The following is an 18,865-nucleotide window of genomic DNA, read 5'->3' as shown; positions in this document are numbered from 1 at the left end:
AATTATTTTATATTTAAACAACATCATTTCTTAACATTGTTGAGTATTCAGTAGTAACTTCTAAATGACGAGAATGTTTATTTAACAGCATGGTGCATAAATACAGCTTAAATATTGTTTTCATGTTGTAAGTCATGCTACTCTAACTATTAGGAAAATTTGAAGTAATCTAACAATGCTTCCTGACCACAATTTGTTAAAACTTTTACTTAAATGTATGATTAAGGGTTTGTAATGGATATATTTACAGAATAAAACACATAATTTCTTTTCATTTCATGCAATCATGATGACAGAAAAATATTGATACTAAACCTTGTGTAAGCATGCAAACATAGCTCAGTTGAGGTCTTTGTGACTTTTGCCATACACAGACTTTGCCGAAATAGCTCAGTTGGGAGAGCATTAGACTGAAGATCTAAAGGTCCCGGGTCTCAGCATGTTTGAGTACATTTTTTCTGTTTTCCTTGATTACTTATCAGTATTTCATTATTTCAAATGTAAACAACATCATTTCTTAACATAGTAGAGTATTCAGTAGTATCTTCTAAATGATGAGAATGTTTATTTAATAACACAGTGCTTAAATACAGCTTAAATATTGTTTTCATGTTGTCCGTCATGCTACTCTATTATGAAAATTTGAAGTAATCTATCAATGCTTCCAGACCACAGTTTGATAAAACTTTTAATTAAGTGTATGATTAAGGGTTTGTAATTTATATATTTACAGTATAAAACACATCTTTTCTCTTCATTTCATGCAACCATGATGGCTGAAAAATATTGATACTTAACCTTGAGTAACCATGCAAAAATAGCTCAGTTGAGGTCTTAGTGACTTTTGCCATTCACCGACCTTGCCGAAATAGCTCAGTTGGGAGAGCGTTAGACTGAAGATCTAAAGGTCCCTGGTTCGATCCCGGGTTTCGGCATGTTTGCGTGCATTTTTTTTTTTTTCCGTGAGCAGTGATCAGAATTTAATTATTTTATATTTAAACAACATCATTTCTTAACATTGTTGAGTATTCAGTAGTAACTTCTAAATGACGAGAATGTTTATTTTACAACACGGTGCATAAATACAGCTTAAATATTGTTTTCATGTTGTAAGTCATGCTACTCTAACTATTATGAAAATTTGAAGTAATCTAACAATGCTTCCTGACCACACTTTGTTAAAACTTTGACTTAAATGTATGATTAAGGGTTTGTAATGGATATATTTACAGTATAAAACACATATTTTCTTTTCATTTCATGCAATCATGATGACAGAAAAATATTAATACTAAACCTTGTGTAACCATGCAAACATAGCTCAGTTGAGGTCTTAGTGACTTTTACCATACACAGACTTTGCTGAAATAGCTCAGTTGGGAGAGTGTTAGACTGAAGATCTAAAGGCCCCGGTTTCGGCATGTTTGAGTGCATTTTTTCTTTTTTCCTTGAGTAGTGATCAGAATTTAATTATTTCAAATTTAAACAACTTCATTTCTTAACATAGTTGAGTATTCAGTAGTAACTTCTAAATGACGAGAATGTTTATTTAACAACACGGTGCATAAATACAGCTTAAATATTGTTTTCATGTTGTAAGTCATGCTACTCTAACTATTATGAAAATTTGAAGTAATCTAACAATGCTTCCTGACCACAATTTGTTAAAACTTTTACTTAAATGTATGATTAAGGGTTTGTAATGGATATATTTACAGTATAAAACACATAATTTCTTTTCATTTCATGCAATCATGATGACAGAAAAATATTGATACTAAACCTTGTGTAAGCATGCAAACATAGCTCAGTTGAGGTCTTTGTGACTTTTGCCATACACAGACTTTGCCGAAATAGCTCAGTTGGGAGAGCATTAGACTGAAGATCTAAAGGTCCCGGGTCTCAGCATGTTTGAGTACATTTTTTCTTTTTTCCTTGATTACTTATCAGTATTTCATTATTTCAAATGTAAACAACATCATTTCTTAACATAGTTGAGTATTCAGTAGTATCTTCTAAATGATGAGAATGTTTATTTAATAACACAGTGCTTAAATACAGCTTAAATATTGTTTTCATGTTGACCGTCATGCTACTCTATTATGAAAATTTGAAGTAATCTATCAATGCTTCCAGACCACAATTTGATAAAACTTTTACTTAAATGTATGATTAAGGGTTTGTAATTTATATATTTACAGTATAAAACACATCTTTTCTCTTCATTTCATGCAACCATGATGTCTGAAAAATATTGATACTTAACCTTGAGTAACCATGCAAAAATAGCCCAGTTGAGGTCTTAGTGACTTTTGCCATTCACCGACCTTGCCGAAATAGCTCAGTTGGGAGAGCGTTAGACTGAAGATCTAAAGGTCCCTGGTTCGATCCCGGGTTTCGGCATGTTTGCGTGCATTTTTTCTTTTTTCCGTGAGTAGTGATCAGAATTTAATTATTTTATATTTAAACAACATCATTTCTTAACATTGTTGAGTATTCAGTAGTAACTTCTAAATGACGAGAAAGTTTATTTTACAACACGGTGCATAAATACAGCTTAAATATTGTTTTCATGTTGTAAGTCATGCTACTCTAACCATTATGAAAATTTGAAGTAATCTATCAATGCTTCCAGAACACAATTTGATAAAACTTTTACTTAAATGTATGATTAAGGGTTTGTAATTTATATATTTACAGTATAAAACACATCTTTTCTCTTCATTTCATGCAACCATGATGTCAGAAAAATATTGATACTTAACCTTGTGTAACCATGCAAAAATAGCTCAGTTGAGGTCTTAGTGACTTTTGCCATACACCAACCTTGCCGAAATAGCTCGGTTGGGAGAGCGTTAGACTGAAGATCTGGTTCGATCCCAGGGTTTCGGCATGTTTGCGTGCATTTTTTCTTTTTTCCGTGAGTAGTGATCAGAATTTAATTATTTTATATTTAAACAACATCATTTCTTAACATTGTTGAGTATTCAGTAGTAACTTCTAAATGACGAGAATGTTTATTTAACAACACGGAGCATAAATACAGCTTAAATATTGTTTTCATGTTGTAAGTCATGCTACTCTAACTATTATGAAAATTTGAAGTAATCTAACAATGCTTCCTGACCACAATTTGTTAAAACTTTTACTTAAATGTATGATTAAGGGTTTGTAATGGATATATTTACAGTATAAAACACATAATTTCTTTTCATTTCATGCAATCATGATGACAGAAAAATATTGATACTAAACCTTGTGTAAGCATGCAAACATAGCTCAGTTGAGGTCTTTGTGACTTTTGCCATACACAGACTTTGCCGAAATAGCTCAGTTGGGAGAGCATTAGACTGAAGATCTAAAGGTCCCGGGTCTCAGCATGTTTGAGTACATTTTTTCTTTTTTCCTTGATTACTTATCAGTATTTCATTATTTCAAATGTAAACAACATCATTTCTTAACATAGTTGAGTATTCAGTAGTATCTTCTAAATGATGAGAATGTTTATTTAATAACACAGTGCTTAAATACAGCTTAAATATTGTTTTCATGTTGTCGGTCATGCTACTCTATTATGAAAATTTGAAGTAATCTATCAATGCTTCCAGACCACAATTTGATAAAACTTTTACTTAAATGTATGATTAAGGGTTTGTAATTTATATATTTACAGTATAAAACACATCTTTTCTCTTCATTTCATGCAACCATGATGTCAGAAAAATATTGATACTTAACCTTGTGTAACCATGCAAAAATAGCTCAGTTGAGGTCTTAGTGACTTTTGCCATACACCAACCTTGCCGAAATAGCTCGGTTGGGAGAGCGTTAGACTGAAGATCTGGTTCGATCCCAGGGTTTCGGCATGTTTGCGTGCATTTTTTCTTTTTTCCGTGAGTAGTGATCAGAATTTAATTATTTTATATTTAAACAACATCATTTCTTAACATTGTTGAGTATTCAGTAGTAACTTCTAAATGACGAGAATGTTTATTTAACAACACGGAGCATAAATACAGCTTAAATATTGTTTTCATGTTGTAAGTCATGCTACTCTAACTATTATGAAAATTTGAAGTAATCTAACAATGCTTCCTGACCACAATTTGTTAAAACTTTTACTTAAATGTATGATTAAGGGTTTGTAATGGATATATTTACAGTATAAAACACATAATTTCTTTTCATTTCATGCAATCATGATGACAGAAAAATATTGATACTAAACCTTGTGTAAGCATGCAAACATAGCTCAGTTGAGGTCTTTGTGACTTTTGCCATACACAGACTTTGCCGAAATAGCTCAGTTGGGAGAGCATTAGACTGAAGATCTAAAGGTCCCGGGTCTCAGCATGTTTGAGTACATTTTTTCTTTTTTCCTTGATTACTTATCAGTATTTCATTATTTCAAATGTAAACAACATCATTTCTTAACATAGTTGAGTATTCAGTAGTATCTTCTAAATGATGAGAATGTTTATTTAATAACACAGTGCTTAAATACAGCTTAAATATTGTTTTCATGTTGTCGGTCATGCTACTCTATTATGAAAATTTGAAGTAATCTATCAATGCTTCCAGACCACAATTTGATAAAACTTTTACTTAAATGTATGATTAAGGGTTTGTAATTTATATATTTACAGTATAAAACACATCATTTCTCTTCATTTCATGCAACCATGATGTCTGAAAAATATTGATACTTAACCTTGAGTAACCATGCAAAAATAGCTCAGTTGAGGTCTTAGTGACTTTTGCCATTCATCGACCTTGCCGAAATAGCTCAGTTGGGAGAGCGTTAGACTGAAGATCTAAAGGTCCCTGGTTCGATCCCGGGTTTCGGCATGTTTGCGTGCATTTTTTCTTTTTTCCGTGAGCAGTGATCCGAATTTAATTATTTTATATTTAAACAACATCATTTCTTAACATTGTTGAGTATTCAGTAGTAACTTCTAAATGACGAGAATGTTTATTTTACAACACGGTGCATAAATACAGCTTAAATATTGTTTTCATGTTGTAAGTCATGCTACTCTAACTATTATGAAAATTTGAAGTAATCTAACAATGCTTCCTGACCACACTTTGTTAAAACTTTTACTTAAATGTATGATTAAGGGTTTGTAATGGATATATTTACAGTATAAAACACATATTTTCTTTTCATTTCATGCAATCATGATGACAGAAAAATATTAATACTAAACCTTGTGTAACCATGCAAACATAGCTCAGTTGAGGTCTTAGTGACTTTTACCATACACAGACTTTGCTGAAATAGCACAGATGGGAGAGTGTTAGACTGAAGATCTAAATGCCCCGGTTTCGGCATGTTTGAGTGCATTTTTTCTTTTTTCCTTGAGTAGTGATCAGAATTTAATTATTTCAAATTTAAACAACTTCATTTCTTAACATAGTTGAGTATTCAGTAGTAACTTCTAAATGACGAGAATGTTTATTTAACAACAAGGTGCATAAATACAGCTTAAATATTGTTTTCATGTTGTAAGTCATGCTACTCTAACTATTATGAAAATTTGAAATAATCTAGCAATGCGTCCTGACCACAATTTGTTAAAACTTTTACTTAAATGTATGATTAAGGGTTTGTAATGGATATATTTACAGTATAAAACACATAATTTCTTTTCATTTCATGCAATCATGATGACAGAAAAATATTGATACTAAACCTTGTGTAAGCATGCAAACATAGCTCAGTTGAGGTCTTTGTGACTTTTGCCATACACAGACTTTGCCGAAATAGCTCAGTTGGGAGAGCATTAGACTGAAGATCTAAAGGTCCCGGGTCTCAGCATGTTTGAGTACATTTTTTCTTTTTTCCTTGATTAATTATCAGTATTTCATTATTTCAAATGTAAACAACATCATTTCTTAACATAGTTGAGTATTCAGTAGTATCTTCTAAATGATGAGAATGTTTATTTAATAACACAGTGCTTAAATACAGCTTAAATATTGTTTTCATGTTGACCGTCATGCTACTCTATTATGAAAATTTGAAGTAATCTATCAATGCTTCCAGACCACATTTTGATAAAACTTTTACTTAAATGTATGATTAAGGGTTTGTAATTTATATATTTACAGTATAAAACACATCTTTTCTCTTCATTTCATGCAACCATGATGTCTGAAAAATATTGATACTTAACCTTGAGTAACCATGCAAAAATAGCCCAGTTGAGGTCTTAGTGACTTTTGCCATTACCCAACCTTGCCGAAATAGCTCAGTTGGGAGAGCGTTAGACTGAAGATCTAAAGGTCCCTGGTTCGATCCCGGGTTTCGGCATGTTTGCGTGCATTTTTTCTTTTTTCCGTGAGTAGTGATCAGAATTTAATTATTTTATATTTAAACAACATCATTTCTTAACATTGTTGAGTATTCAGTAGTAACTTCTAAATGACGAGAATGTTTATTTTACAACACGGTGCATAAATACAGCTTAAATATTGTTTTCATGTTGTAAGTCATGCTACTCTAACCATTATGAAAATTTGAAGTAATCTATCAATGCTTCCAGAACACAATTTGATAACACTTTTACTTAAATGTATGATTAAGGGTTTGTAATTTATATATTTACAGTATAAAACACATCTTTTCTCTTCATTTCATGCAACCATGATGTCAGAAAAATATTGATACTTAAACTTGTGTAACCATGCAAAAATAGCTCAGTTGAGGTCTTAGTGACTTTTGCCATACACCAACCTTGCCGAAATAGCTCGGTTGGGAGAGCGTTAGACTGAAGATCTAAAGGTCCCTGGTTCGATCCCGGGTTTCGGCATGTGTGCGTGCATTTTTTCTTTTTTCCGTGAGTAGTGATCAGAATTTAATTATTTTATATTTAAACAACATCATTTCTTAACATTGTTGAGTATTCAGTAGTAACTTCTAAATGACGAGAATGTTTATTTAACAACACGGAGCATAAATACAGCTTAAATATTGTTTTCATGTTGTAAGTCATGCTACTCTAACTATTATGAAAATTTGAAGTAATCTAACAATGCTTCCTGACCACAATTTGTTAAAACTTTTACTTAAATGTATGATTAAGGGATTGTAATGGATATATTTACAGTATAAAACACATAATTTCTTTTCATTTCATGCAATCATGATGACAGAAAAATATTGATACTAAACCTTGTGTAAGCATGCAAACATAGCTCAGTTGAGGTCTTTGTGACTTTTGCCATACACAGACTTTGCCGAAATAGCTCAGTTGGGAGAGCATTAGACTGAAGATCTAAAGGTCCCGGGTCTCAGCATGTTTGAGTACATTTTTTCTTTTTTCCTTGATTACTTATCAGTATTTCATTATTTCAAATGTAAACAACATCATTTCTTAACATAGTTGAGTATTCAGTAGTATCTTCTAAATGATGACAATGTTTATTTAATAACACAGTGCTTAAATACAGCTTAAATATTGTTTTCATGTTGTCGGTCATGCTACTCTATTATGAAAATTTGAAGTAATCTATCAATGCTTCCAGACCACAATTTGATAAAACTTTTACTTAAATGTATGATTAAGGGTTTGTAATTTATATATTTACAGTATAAAACACATCATTTCTCTTCATTTCATGCAACCATGATGTCTGAAAAATATTGATACTTAACCTTGAGTAACCATGCAAAAATAGCTCAGTTGAGGTCTTAGTGACTTTTGCCATTCACCGACCTTGCCAAAATAGCTCAGTTGGGAGAGCGTTAGACTGAAGATCTAAAGGTCCCTGGTTCGATCCCGGGTTTCGGCATGTTTGCGTGCATTTTTTCTTTCTTCCGTGAGCAGTGATCCGAATTTAATTATTTTATATTTAAACAACATCATTTCTTAACATTGTTGAGTATTCAGTAGTAACTTCTAAATGACGAGAATGTTTATTTTACAACACGGTGCATAAATACAGCTTAAATATTGTTTTCATGTTGTAAGTCATGCTACTCTAACTATTATGAAAATTTGAAGTAATCTAACAATGCTTCCTGACCACACTTTGTTAAAACTTTTACTTAAATGTATGATTAAGGGTTTGTAATGGATATATTTACAGTATAAAACACATATTTTCTTTTCATTTCATGCAATCATGATGACAGAAAAATATTAATACTAAACCTTGTGTAACCATGCAAACATAGCTCAGTTGAGGTCTTAGTGACTTTTACCATACACAGACTTTGCTGAAATAGCTCAGTTGGGAGAGTGTTAGACTGAAGATCTAAATGCCCCGGTTTCGGCATGTTTGAGTGCATTTTTTCTTTTTTCCTTGAGTAGTGATCAGAATTTAATTATTTCAAATTTAAACAACTTCATTTCTTAACATAGTTGAGTATTCAGTAGTAACTTCTAAATGACGAGAATGTTTATTTAACAACAAGGTGCATAAATACAGCTTAAATATTGTTTTCATGTTGTAAGTCATGCTACTCTAACTATTATGAAAATTTGAAATAATCTAATAATGCTTCCTGACCACAATTTGTTAAAACTTTTACTTAAATGTATGATTAAGGGTTTGTAATGGATATATTTACAGTATAAAACACATAATTTCTTTTCATTTCATGCAATCATGATGACAGAAAAATATTGATACTAAACCTTGTGTAAGCATGCAAACATAGCTCAGTTGAGGTCTTTGTGACTTTTGCCATACACAGACTTTGCCGAAATAGCTCAGTTGGGAGAGCATTAGACTGAAGATCTAAAGGTCCCGGGTCTCAGCATGTTTGAGTACATTTTTTCTTTTTTCCTTGATTAATTATCAGTATTTCATTATTTCAAATGTAAACAACATCATTTCTTAACATAGTTGAGTATTCAGTAGTATCTTCTAAATGATGAGAATGTTTATTTAATAACACAGTGCTTAAATACAGCTTAAATATTGTTTTCATGTTGTCCGTCATGCTACTCTATTATGAAAATTTTAAGTAATCTATCAATGCTTCCAGATCACAATTTGATAAAACTTTTACTTAAATGTATGATTAAGGGTTTGTAATTTATATATTTACAGTATAAAACACATCTTTTCTCTTCATTTCATGCAACCATGATGTCTGAAAAATATTGATACTTAACCTTGAGTAACCATGCAAAAATAGCTCAGTTGAGGTCTTAGTTACTTTTGCCATTCACCGACCTTGCCGAAATAGATCAGTTGGGAGAGCGTTAGACTGAAGATCTAAAGGTCCCTGGTTCGATCCCGGGTTTCGGCATGTTTGCGTGCATTTTTTCTTTTTTCCGTGAGTAGTGATCAGAATTTAATTATTTTATATTTAAACAACATCATTTCTTAACATTGTTGAGTATTCAGTAGTAACTTCTAAATGACGAGAATGTTTATTTTACAACACGGTGCATAAATACAGCTTAAATATTGTTTTCATGTTGTAAGTCATGCTACTCTAACCATTATGAAAATTTGAAGTAATCTATCAATGCTTCCAGAACACAATTTGATAAAACTTTTACTTAAATGTATGATTAAGGGTTTGTAATTTATATATTTACAGTATAAAACACATCTTTTCTCTTCATTTCATGCAACCATGATGTCAGAAAAATATTGATACTTAAACTTGTGTAACCATGCAAAAATAGCTCAGTTGAGGTCTTAGTGACTTTTGCCATACACCAACCTTGCCGAAATAGCTCGGTTGGGAGAGCGTTAGACTGAAGATCTAAAGGTCCCTGGTTCGATCCCGGGTTTCGGCATGTTTGCGTGCATTTTTTCTTTTTTCCGTGAGTAGTGATCAGAATTTAATTATTTTATATTTAAACAACATCATTTCTTAACATTGTTGAGTATTCAGTAGTAACTTCTAAATGACGAGAATGTTTATTTAACAACACGGAGCATAAATACAGCTTAAATATTGTTTTCATGTTGTAAGTCATGCTACTCTAACTATTATGAAAATTTGAAGTAATCTAACAATGCTTCCTGACCACAATTTGTTAAAACTTTTACTTAAATGTATGATTAAGGGATTGTAATGGATATATTTACAGTATAAAACACATAATTTCTTTTCATTTCATGCAATCATGATGACAGAAAAATATTGATACTAAACCTTGTGTAAGCATGCAAACATAGCTCAGTTGAGGTCTTTGTGACTTTTGCCATACACAGACTTTGCCGAAATAGCTCAGTTGGGAGAGCATTAGACTGAAGATCTAAAGGTCCCGGGTCTCAGCATGTTTGAGTACATTTTTTCTTTTTTCCTTGATTACTTATCAGTATTTCATTATTTCAAATGTAAACAACATCATTTCTTAACATAGTTGAGTATTCAGTAGTATCTTCTAAATGATGACAATGTTTATTTAATAACACAGTGCTTAAATACAGCTTAAATATTGTTTTCATGTTGTCGGTCATGCTACTCTATTATGAAAATTTGAAGTAATCTATCAATGCTTCCAGACCACAATTTGATAAAACTTTTACTTAAATGTATGATTAAGGGTTTGTAATTTATATATTTACAGTATAAAACACATCATTTCTCTTCATTTCATGCAACCATGATGTCTGAAAAATATTGATACTTAACCTTGAGTAACCATGCAAAAATAGCTCAGTTGAGGTCTTAGTGACTTTTGCCATTCACCGACCTTGCCAAAATAGCTCAGTTGGGAGAGCGTTAGACTGAAGATCTAAAGGTCCCTGGTTCGATCCCGGGTTTCGGCATGTTTGCGTGCATTTTTTCTTTCTTCCGTGAGCAGTGATCCGAATTTAATTATTTTATATTTAAACAACATCATTTCTTAACATTGTTGAGTATTCAGTAGTAACTTCTAAATGACGAGAATGTTTATTTTACAACACGGTGCATAAATACAGCTTAAATATTGTTTTCATGTTGTAAGTCATGCTACTCTAACTATTATGAAAATTTGAAGTAATCTAACAATGCTTCCTGACCACACTTTGTTAAAACTTTTACTTAAATGTATGATTAAGGGTTTGTAATGGATATATTTACAGTATAAAACACATATTTTCTTTTCATTTCATGCAATCATGATGACAGAAAAATATTAATACTAAACCTTGTGTAACCATGCAAACATAGCTCAGTTGAGGTCTTAGTGACTTTTACCATACACAGACTTTGCTGAAATAGCTCAGTTGGGAGAGTGTTAGACTGAAGATCTAAATGCCCCGGTTTCGGCATGTTTGAGTGCATTTTTTCTTTTTTCCTTGAGTAGTGATCAGAATTTAATTATTTCAAATTTAAACAACTTCATTTCTTAACATAGTTGAGTATTCAGTAGTAACTTCTAAATGACGAGAATGTTTATTTAACAACAAGGTGCATAAATACAGCTTAAATATTGTTTTCATGTTGTAAGTCATGCTACTCTAACTATTATGAAAATTTGAAATAATCTAATAATGCTTCCTGACCACAATTTGTTAAAACTTTTACTTAAATGTATGATTAAGGGTTTGTAATGGATATATTTACAGTATAAAACACATAATTTCTTTTCATTTCATGCAATCATGATGACAGAAAAATATTGATACTAAACCTTGTGTAAGCATGCAAACATAGCTCAGTTGAGGTCTTTGTGACTTTTGCCATACACAGACTTTGCCGAAATAGCTCAGTTGGGAGAGCATTAGACTGAAGATCTAAAGGTCCCGGGTCTCAGCATGTTTGAGTACATTTTTTCTTTTTTCCTTGATTAATTATCAGTATTTCATTATTTCAAATGTAAACAACATCATTTCTTAACATAGTTGAGTATTCAGTAGTATCTTCTAAATGATGAGAATGTTTATTTAATAACACAGTGCTTAAATACAGCTTAAATATTGTTTTCATGTTGTCCGTCATGCTACTCTATTATGAAAATTTTAAGTAATCTATCAATGCTTCCAGATCACAATTTGATAAAACTTTTACTTAAATGTATGATTAAGGGTTTGTAATTTATATATTTACAGTATAAAACACATCTTTTCTCTTCATTTCATGCAACCATGATGTCTGAAAAATATTGATACTTAACCTTGAGTAACCATGCAAAAATAGCTCAGTTGAGGTCTTAGTTACTTTTGCCATTCACCGACCTTGCCGAAATAGATCAGTTGGGAGAGCGTTAGACTGAAGATCTAAAGGTCCCTGGTTCGATCCCGGGTTTCGGCATGTTTGCGTGCATTTTTTCTTTTTTCCGTGAGTAGTGATCAGAATTTAATTATTTTATATTTAAACAACATCATTTCTTAACATTGTTGAGTATTCAGTAGTAACTTCTAAATGACGAGAATGTTTATTTTACAACACGGTGCATAAATACAGCTTAAATATTGTTTTCATGTTGTAAGTCATGCTACTCTAACCATTATGAAAATTTGAAGTAATCTATCAATGCTTCCAGAACACAATTTGATAAAACTTTTACTTAAATGTATGATTAAGGGTTTGTAATTTATATATTTACAGTATAAAACACATCTTTTCTCTTCATTTCATGCAACCATGATGTCAGAAAAATATTGATACTTAAACTTGTGTAACCATGCAAAAATAGCTCAGTTGAGGTCTTAGTGACTTTTGCCATACACCAACCTTGCCGAAATAGCTCGGTTGGGAGAGCGTTAGACTGAAGATCTAAAGGTCCCTGGTTCGATCCCGGGTTTCGGCATGTTTGCGTGCATTTTTTCTTTTTTCCGTGAGTAGTGATCAGAATTTAATTATTTTATATTTAAACAACATCATTTCTTAACATTGTTGAGTATTCAGTAGTAACTTCTAAATGACGAGAATGTTTATTTTACAACACGGTGCATAAATACAGCTTAAATATTGTTTTCATGTTGTAAGTCATGCTACTCTAACCATTATGAAAATTTGAAGTAATCTATCAATGCTTCCAGAACACAATTTGATAAAACTTTTACTTAAATGTATGATTAAGGGATTGTAATGGATATATTTACAGTATAAAACACATAATTTCTATTCATTTCATGCAATCATGATGACAGAAAAATATTGATACTAAACCTTGTGTAAGCATGCAAACATAGCTCAGTTGAGGTCTTTGTGACTTTTGCCATACACAGACTTTGCCGAAATAGCTCAGTTGGGAGAGCATTAGACTGAAGATCTAAAGGTCCCGGGTCTCAGCATGTTTGAGTACATTTTTTCTTTTTTCCTTGATTAATTATCAGTATTTCATTATTTCAAATGTAAACAACATCATTTCTTAACATAGTTGAGTATTCAGTAGTATCTTCTAAATGATGAGAATGTTTATTTAATAACACAGTGCTTAAATACAGCTTAAATATTGTTTTCATGTTGTCCGTCATGCTACTCTATTATGAAAATTTTAAGTAATCTATCAATGCTTCCAGATCACAATTTGATAAAACTTTTACTTAAATGTATGATTAAGGGTTTGTAATTTATATATTTACAGTATAAAACACATCTTTTCTCTTCATTTCATGCAACCATGATGTCTGAAAAATATTGATACTTAACCTTGAGTAACCATGCAAAAATAGCTCAGTTGAGGTCTTAGTGACTTTTGCCATTCACCGACCTTGCCGAAATAGCTCGGTTGGGAGAGCGTTAGACTGAAGATCTAAAGGTCCCTGGTTCGATCCCGGGTTTCGGCATGTTTGCGTGCATTTTTTCTTTTTTCCGTGAGTAGTGATCAGAATTTAATTATTTTATATTTAAACAACATCATTTCTTAACATTGTTGAGTATTCAGTAGTAACTTCTAAATGACGAGAATGTTTATTTAACAACACGGAGCATAAATACAGCTTAAATATTGTTTTCATGTTGTAAGTCATGCTACTCTAACTATTATGAAAATTTGAAGTAATCTAACAATGCTTCCTGACCACAATTTGTTAAAACTTTTACTTAAATGTATGATTAAGGGATTGTAATGGATATATTTACAGTATAAAACACATAATTTCTTTTCATTTCATGCAATCATGATGACAGAAAAATATTGATACTAAACCTTGTGTAAGCATGCAAACATAGCTCAGTTGAGGTCTTTGTGACTTTTGCCATACACAGACTTTGCCGAAATAGCTCAGTTGGGAGAGCATTAGACTGAAGATCTAAAGGTCCCAGTTCTCAGCATGTTTGAGTACATTTTTTATTTTTTCCTTGATTACTTATCTGTATTTCATTATTTCAAATGTAAACAACATCATTTCTTAACATAGTTGAGTATTCAGTAGTATCTTCTAAATGATGACAATGTTTATTTAATAACACAGTGCTTAAATACAGCTTAAATATTGTTTTCATGTTGTCGGTCATGCTACTCTATTATGAAAATTTGAAGTAATCTATCAATGCTTCCAGACCACAATTTGATAAAACTTTTACTTAAATGTATGATTAAGGGTTTGTAATTTATATATTTACAGTATAAAACACATCATTTCTCTTCATTTCATGCAACCATGATGTCTGAAAAATATTGATACTTAACCTTGAGTAACCATGCAAAAATAGCTCAGTTGAGGTCTTAGTGACTTTTGCCATTCACCGACCTTGCCAAAATAGCTCAGTTGGGAGAGCGTTAGACTGAAGATCTAAAGGTCCCTGGTTCGATCCCGGGTTTCGGCATGTTTGCGTGCATTTTTTCTTTCTTCCGTGAGCAGTGATCCGAATTTAATTATTTTATATTTAAACAACATCATTTCTTAACATTGTTGAGTATTCAGTAGTAACTTCTAAATGACGAGAATGTTTATTTTACAACACGGTGCATAAATACAGCTTAAATATTGTTTTCATGTTGTAAGTCATGCTACTCTAACTATTATGAAAATTTGAAGTAATCTAACAATGCTTCCTGACCACACTTTGTTAAAACTTTTACTTAAATGTATGATTAAGGGTTTGTAATGGATATATTTACAGTATAAAACACATATTTTCTTTTCATTTCATGCAATCATGATGACAGAAAAATATTAATACTAAACCTTGTGTAACCATGCAAACATAGCTCAGTTGAGGTCTTAGTGACTTTTACCATACACAGACTTTGCTGAAATAGCTCAGTTGGGAGAGTGTTAGACTGAAGATCTAAATGCCCCGGTTTCGGCATGTTTGAGTGCATTTTTTCTTTTTTCCTTGAGTAGTGATCAGAATTTAATTATTTCAAATTTAAACAACTTCATTTCTTAACATAGTTGAGTATTCAGTAGTAACTTCTAAATGACGAGAATGTTTATTTAACAACAAGGTGCATAAATACAGCTTAAATATTGTTTTCATGTTGTAAGTCATGCTACTCTAACTATTATGAAAATTTGAAATAATCTAACAATGCTTCCTGACCACAATTTGTTAAAACTTTTACTTAAATGTATGATTAAGGGTTTGTAATGGATATATTTACAGTATAAAACACATATTTTCTTTTCATTTCATGCAATCATGATGACAGAAAAATATTAATACTAAACCTTGTGTAACCATGCAAACATAGCTCAGTTGAGGTCTTAGTGACTTTTACCATACACAGACTTTGCTGAAATAGCTCAGTTGGGAGAGTGTTAGACTGAAGATCTAAATGCCCCGGTTTTGGCATGTTTGAGTGCATTTTTTCTTTTTTCCTTGAGTAGTGATCAGAATTTAATTATTTCAAATTTAAACAACATCATTTCTTAACATTGTTGAGTATTCAGTAGTAACTTCTAAATGACGAGAATGTTTATTTTACAACACGGTGCATAAATACAGCTTAAATATTGTTTTCATGTTGTAAGTCATGCTACTCTAACTATTATGAAAATTTGAAGTAATCTATCAATGCTTCCAGAACACAATTTGATAAAACTTTTACTTAAATGTATGATTAAGGGTATGTAATTTATATATTTACAGTATAAAACACATCTTTTCTCTTCATTTCATGCAACCATGATGTCAGAAAAATATTGATACTTAAACTTGTGTAACCATGCAAAAATAGCTCAGTTGAGGTCTTAGTGACTTTTGCCATACACCGACCTTGCCGAAATAGCTCGGTTGGGAGAGCGTTAGACTGAAGATCTAAAGGTCTCTGGTTCGATCCCGGGTTTCGGCATGTTTGCGTGCATTTTTTCTTTTTTCCGTGAGTAGTGATCAGAATTTAATTATTTTATATTTAAACAACATCATTTCTTAACATTGTTGAGTATTCAGTAGTAACTTCTAAATGACGAGAATGTTTATTTTACAACACGGTGCATAAATACAGCTTAAATATTGTTTTCATGTTGTAAGTCATGCTACTCTAACCATTATGAAAATTTGAAGTAATCTATCAATGCTTCCAGAACACAATTTGATAAAACTTTTACTTAAATGTATGATTAAGGGATTGTAATGGATATATTTACAGTATAAAACACATAATTTCTATTCATTTCATGCAATCATGATGACAGAAAAATATTGATACTAAACCTTGTGTAAGCATGCAAACATAGCTCAGTTGAGGTCTTTGTGACTTTTGCCATACACAGACTTTGCCGAAATAGCTCAGTTGGGAGAGCATTAGACTGAAGATCTAAAGGTCCCGGGTCTCAGCATGTTTGAGTACATTTTTTCTTTTTTCCTTGATTAATTATCAGTATTTCATTATTTCAAATGTAAACAACATCATTTCTTAACATAGTTGAGTATTCAGTAGTATCTTCTAAATGATGAGAATGTTTATTTAATAACACAGTGCTTAAATACAGCTTAAATATTGTTTTCATGTTGTCCGTCATGCTACTCTATTATGAAAATTTTAAGTAATCTATCAATGCTTCCAGATCACAATTTGATAAAACTTTTACTTAAATGTATGATTAAGGGTTTGTAATTTATATATTTACAGTATAAAACACATCTTTTCTCTTCATTTCATGCAACCATGATGTCTGAAAAATATTGATACTTAACCTTGAGTAACCATGCAAAAATAGCTCAGTTGAGGTCTTAGTGACTTTTGCCATTCACCGACCTTGCCGAAATAGCTCGGTTGGGAGAGCGTTAGACTGAAGATCTAAAGGTCCCTGGTTCGATCCCGGGTTTCGGCATGTTTGCGTGCATTTTTTCTTTTTTCCGTGAGTAGTGATCAGAATTTAATTATTTTATATTTAAACAACATCATTTCTTAACATTGTTGAGTATTCAGTAGTAACTTCTAAATGACGAGAATGTTTATTTAACAACACGGAGCATAAATACAGCTTAAATATTGTTTTCATGTTGTAAGTCATGCTACTCTAACTATTATGAAAATTTGAAGTAATCTAACAATGCTTCCTGACCACAATTTGTTAAAACTTTTACTTAAATGTATGATTAAGGGATTGTAATGGATATATTTACAGTATAAAACACATAATTTCTTTTCATTTCATGCAATCATGATGACAGAAAAATATTGATACTAAACCTTGTGTAAGCATGCAAACATAGCTCAGTTGAGGTCTTTGTGACTTTTGCCATACACAGACTTTGCCGAAATAGCTCAGTTGGGAGAGCATTAGACTGAAGATCTAAAGGTCCCAGTTCTCAGCATGTTTGAGTACATTTTTTATTTTTTCCTTGATTACTTATCTGTATTTCATTATTTCAAATGTAAACAACATCATTTCTTAACATAGTTGAGTATTCAGTAGTATCTTCTAAATGATGACAATGTTTATTTAATAACACAGTGCTTAAATACAGCTTAAATATTGTTTTCATGTTGTCGGTCATGCTACTCTATTATGAAAATTTGAAGTAATCTATCAATGCTTCCAGACCACAATTTGATAAAACTTTTACTTAAATGTATGATTAAGGGTTTGTAATTTATATATTTACAGTATAAAACACATCATTTCTCTTCATTTCATGCAACCATGATGTCTGAAAAATATTGATACTTAACCTTGAGTAACCATGCAAAAATAGCTCAGTTGAGGTCTTAGTGACTTTTGCCATTCACCGACCTTGCCAAAATAGCTCAGTTGGGAGAGCGTTAGACTGAAGATCTAAAGGTCCCTGGTTCGATCCCGGGTTTCGGCATGTTTGCGTGCATTTTTTCTTTCTTCCGTGAGCAGTGATCCGAATTTAATTATTTTATATTTAAACAACATCATTTCTTAACATTGTTGAGTATTCAGTAGTAACTTCTAAATGACGAGAATGTTTATTTTACAACACGGTGCATAAATACAGCTTAAATATTGTTTTCATGTTGTAAGTCATGCTACTCTAACTATTATGAAAATTTGAAGTAATCTAACAATGCTTCCTGACCACACTTTGTTAAAACTTTTACTTAAATGTATGATTAAGGGTTTGTAATGGATATATTTACAGTATAAAACACATATTTTCTTTTCATTTCATGCAATCATGATGACAGAAAAATATTAATACTAAACCTTGTGTAACCATGCAAACATAGCTCAGTTGAGGTCTTAGTGACTTTTACCATACACAGACTTTGCTGAAATAGCTCAGTTGGGAGAGTGTTAGACTGAAGATCTAAATGCCCCGGTTTCGGCATGTTTGAGTGCATTTTTTCTTTTTTCCTTGAGTAGTGATCAGAATTTAATTATTTCAAATTTAAACAACTTCATTTCTTAACATAGTTGAGTATTCAGTAGTAACTTCTAAATGACGAGAATGTTTATTTAACAACAAGGTGCATAAATACAGCTTAAATATTGTTTTCATGTTGTAAGTCATGCTACTCTAACTATTATGAAAATTTGAAATAATCTAACAATGCTTCCTGACCACAATTTGTTAAAACTTTTACTTAAATGTATG

General features: G+C 31.5%; 15 non-coding genes across 15 annotated transcripts; all 15 read left to right on the top strand.

Annotated features, from left to right (window-relative positions):
• Window positions 1-862: 862 nt before the first annotated feature.
• TRNAF-GAA (transfer RNA phenylalanine (anticodon GAA)) lies at window positions 863-935 on the top strand. The gene has a single exon. It is a non-coding gene; the product is annotated as a tRNA-Phe (tRNA).
• A 1,395-nt stretch (window positions 936-2,330) lies between these two features.
• TRNAF-GAA (transfer RNA phenylalanine (anticodon GAA)) lies at window positions 2,331-2,403 on the top strand. The gene has a single exon. It is a non-coding gene; the product is annotated as a tRNA-Phe (tRNA).
• Window positions 2,404-4,775: 2,372 nt separating this feature from the next.
• TRNAF-GAA (transfer RNA phenylalanine (anticodon GAA)) lies at window positions 4,776-4,848 on the top strand. The gene has a single exon. It is a non-coding gene; the product is annotated as a tRNA-Phe (tRNA).
• A 1,395-nt stretch (window positions 4,849-6,243) lies between these two features.
• Window positions 6,244-6,316, top strand: TRNAF-GAA (transfer RNA phenylalanine (anticodon GAA)). The gene has a single exon. It is a non-coding gene; the product is annotated as a tRNA-Phe (tRNA).
• Window positions 6,317-6,742: 426 nt separating this feature from the next.
• TRNAF-GAA (transfer RNA phenylalanine (anticodon GAA)) lies at window positions 6,743-6,815 on the top strand. The gene has a single exon. It is a non-coding gene; the product is annotated as a tRNA-Phe (tRNA).
• Window positions 6,816-7,724: 909 nt separating this feature from the next.
• Window positions 7,725-7,797, top strand: TRNAF-GAA (transfer RNA phenylalanine (anticodon GAA)). The gene has a single exon. It is a non-coding gene; the product is annotated as a tRNA-Phe (tRNA).
• A 1,395-nt stretch (window positions 7,798-9,192) lies between these two features.
• TRNAF-GAA (transfer RNA phenylalanine (anticodon GAA)) lies at window positions 9,193-9,265 on the top strand. The gene has a single exon. It is a non-coding gene; the product is annotated as a tRNA-Phe (tRNA).
• Window positions 9,266-9,691: 426 nt separating this feature from the next.
• On the top strand, window positions 9,692-9,764 carry TRNAF-GAA (transfer RNA phenylalanine (anticodon GAA)). The gene has a single exon. It is a non-coding gene; the product is annotated as a tRNA-Phe (tRNA).
• Window positions 9,765-10,673: 909 nt separating this feature from the next.
• Window positions 10,674-10,746, top strand: TRNAF-GAA (transfer RNA phenylalanine (anticodon GAA)). The gene has a single exon. It is a non-coding gene; the product is annotated as a tRNA-Phe (tRNA).
• A 1,395-nt stretch (window positions 10,747-12,141) lies between these two features.
• On the top strand, window positions 12,142-12,214 carry TRNAF-GAA (transfer RNA phenylalanine (anticodon GAA)). Its single transcript has one exon. It is a non-coding gene; the product is annotated as a tRNA-Phe (tRNA).
• Window positions 12,215-12,640: 426 nt separating this feature from the next.
• Window positions 12,641-12,713, top strand: TRNAF-GAA (transfer RNA phenylalanine (anticodon GAA)). Its single transcript has one exon. It is a non-coding gene; the product is annotated as a tRNA-Phe (tRNA).
• Window positions 12,714-13,622: 909 nt separating this feature from the next.
• On the top strand, window positions 13,623-13,695 carry TRNAF-GAA (transfer RNA phenylalanine (anticodon GAA)). Its single transcript has one exon. It is a non-coding gene; the product is annotated as a tRNA-Phe (tRNA).
• Window positions 13,696-14,604: 909 nt separating this feature from the next.
• On the top strand, window positions 14,605-14,677 carry TRNAF-GAA (transfer RNA phenylalanine (anticodon GAA)). The gene has a single exon. It is a non-coding gene; the product is annotated as a tRNA-Phe (tRNA).
• Window positions 14,678-17,057: 2,380 nt separating this feature from the next.
• Window positions 17,058-17,130, top strand: TRNAF-GAA (transfer RNA phenylalanine (anticodon GAA)). The gene has a single exon. It is a non-coding gene; the product is annotated as a tRNA-Phe (tRNA).
• A 909-nt stretch (window positions 17,131-18,039) lies between these two features.
• TRNAF-GAA (transfer RNA phenylalanine (anticodon GAA)) lies at window positions 18,040-18,112 on the top strand. The gene has a single exon. It is a non-coding gene; the product is annotated as a tRNA-Phe (tRNA).
• The last annotated feature ends 753 nt before the right edge of the window (window positions 18,113-18,865 follow it).

This window comes from Taudactylus pleione, unplaced genomic scaffold (genome assembly GCF_031769625.1).
Source record: "Taudactylus pleione unplaced genomic scaffold, aTauple2 ptg001029l, whole genome shotgun sequence".
NCBI classification, from domain to species: Eukaryota; Metazoa; Chordata; class Amphibia; order Anura; family Myobatrachidae; genus Taudactylus; species Taudactylus pleione.
The sequence above is the reverse complement of the archived record's forward strand: the minus strand, read 5'-3'. Positions and strand labels throughout refer to the sequence as shown.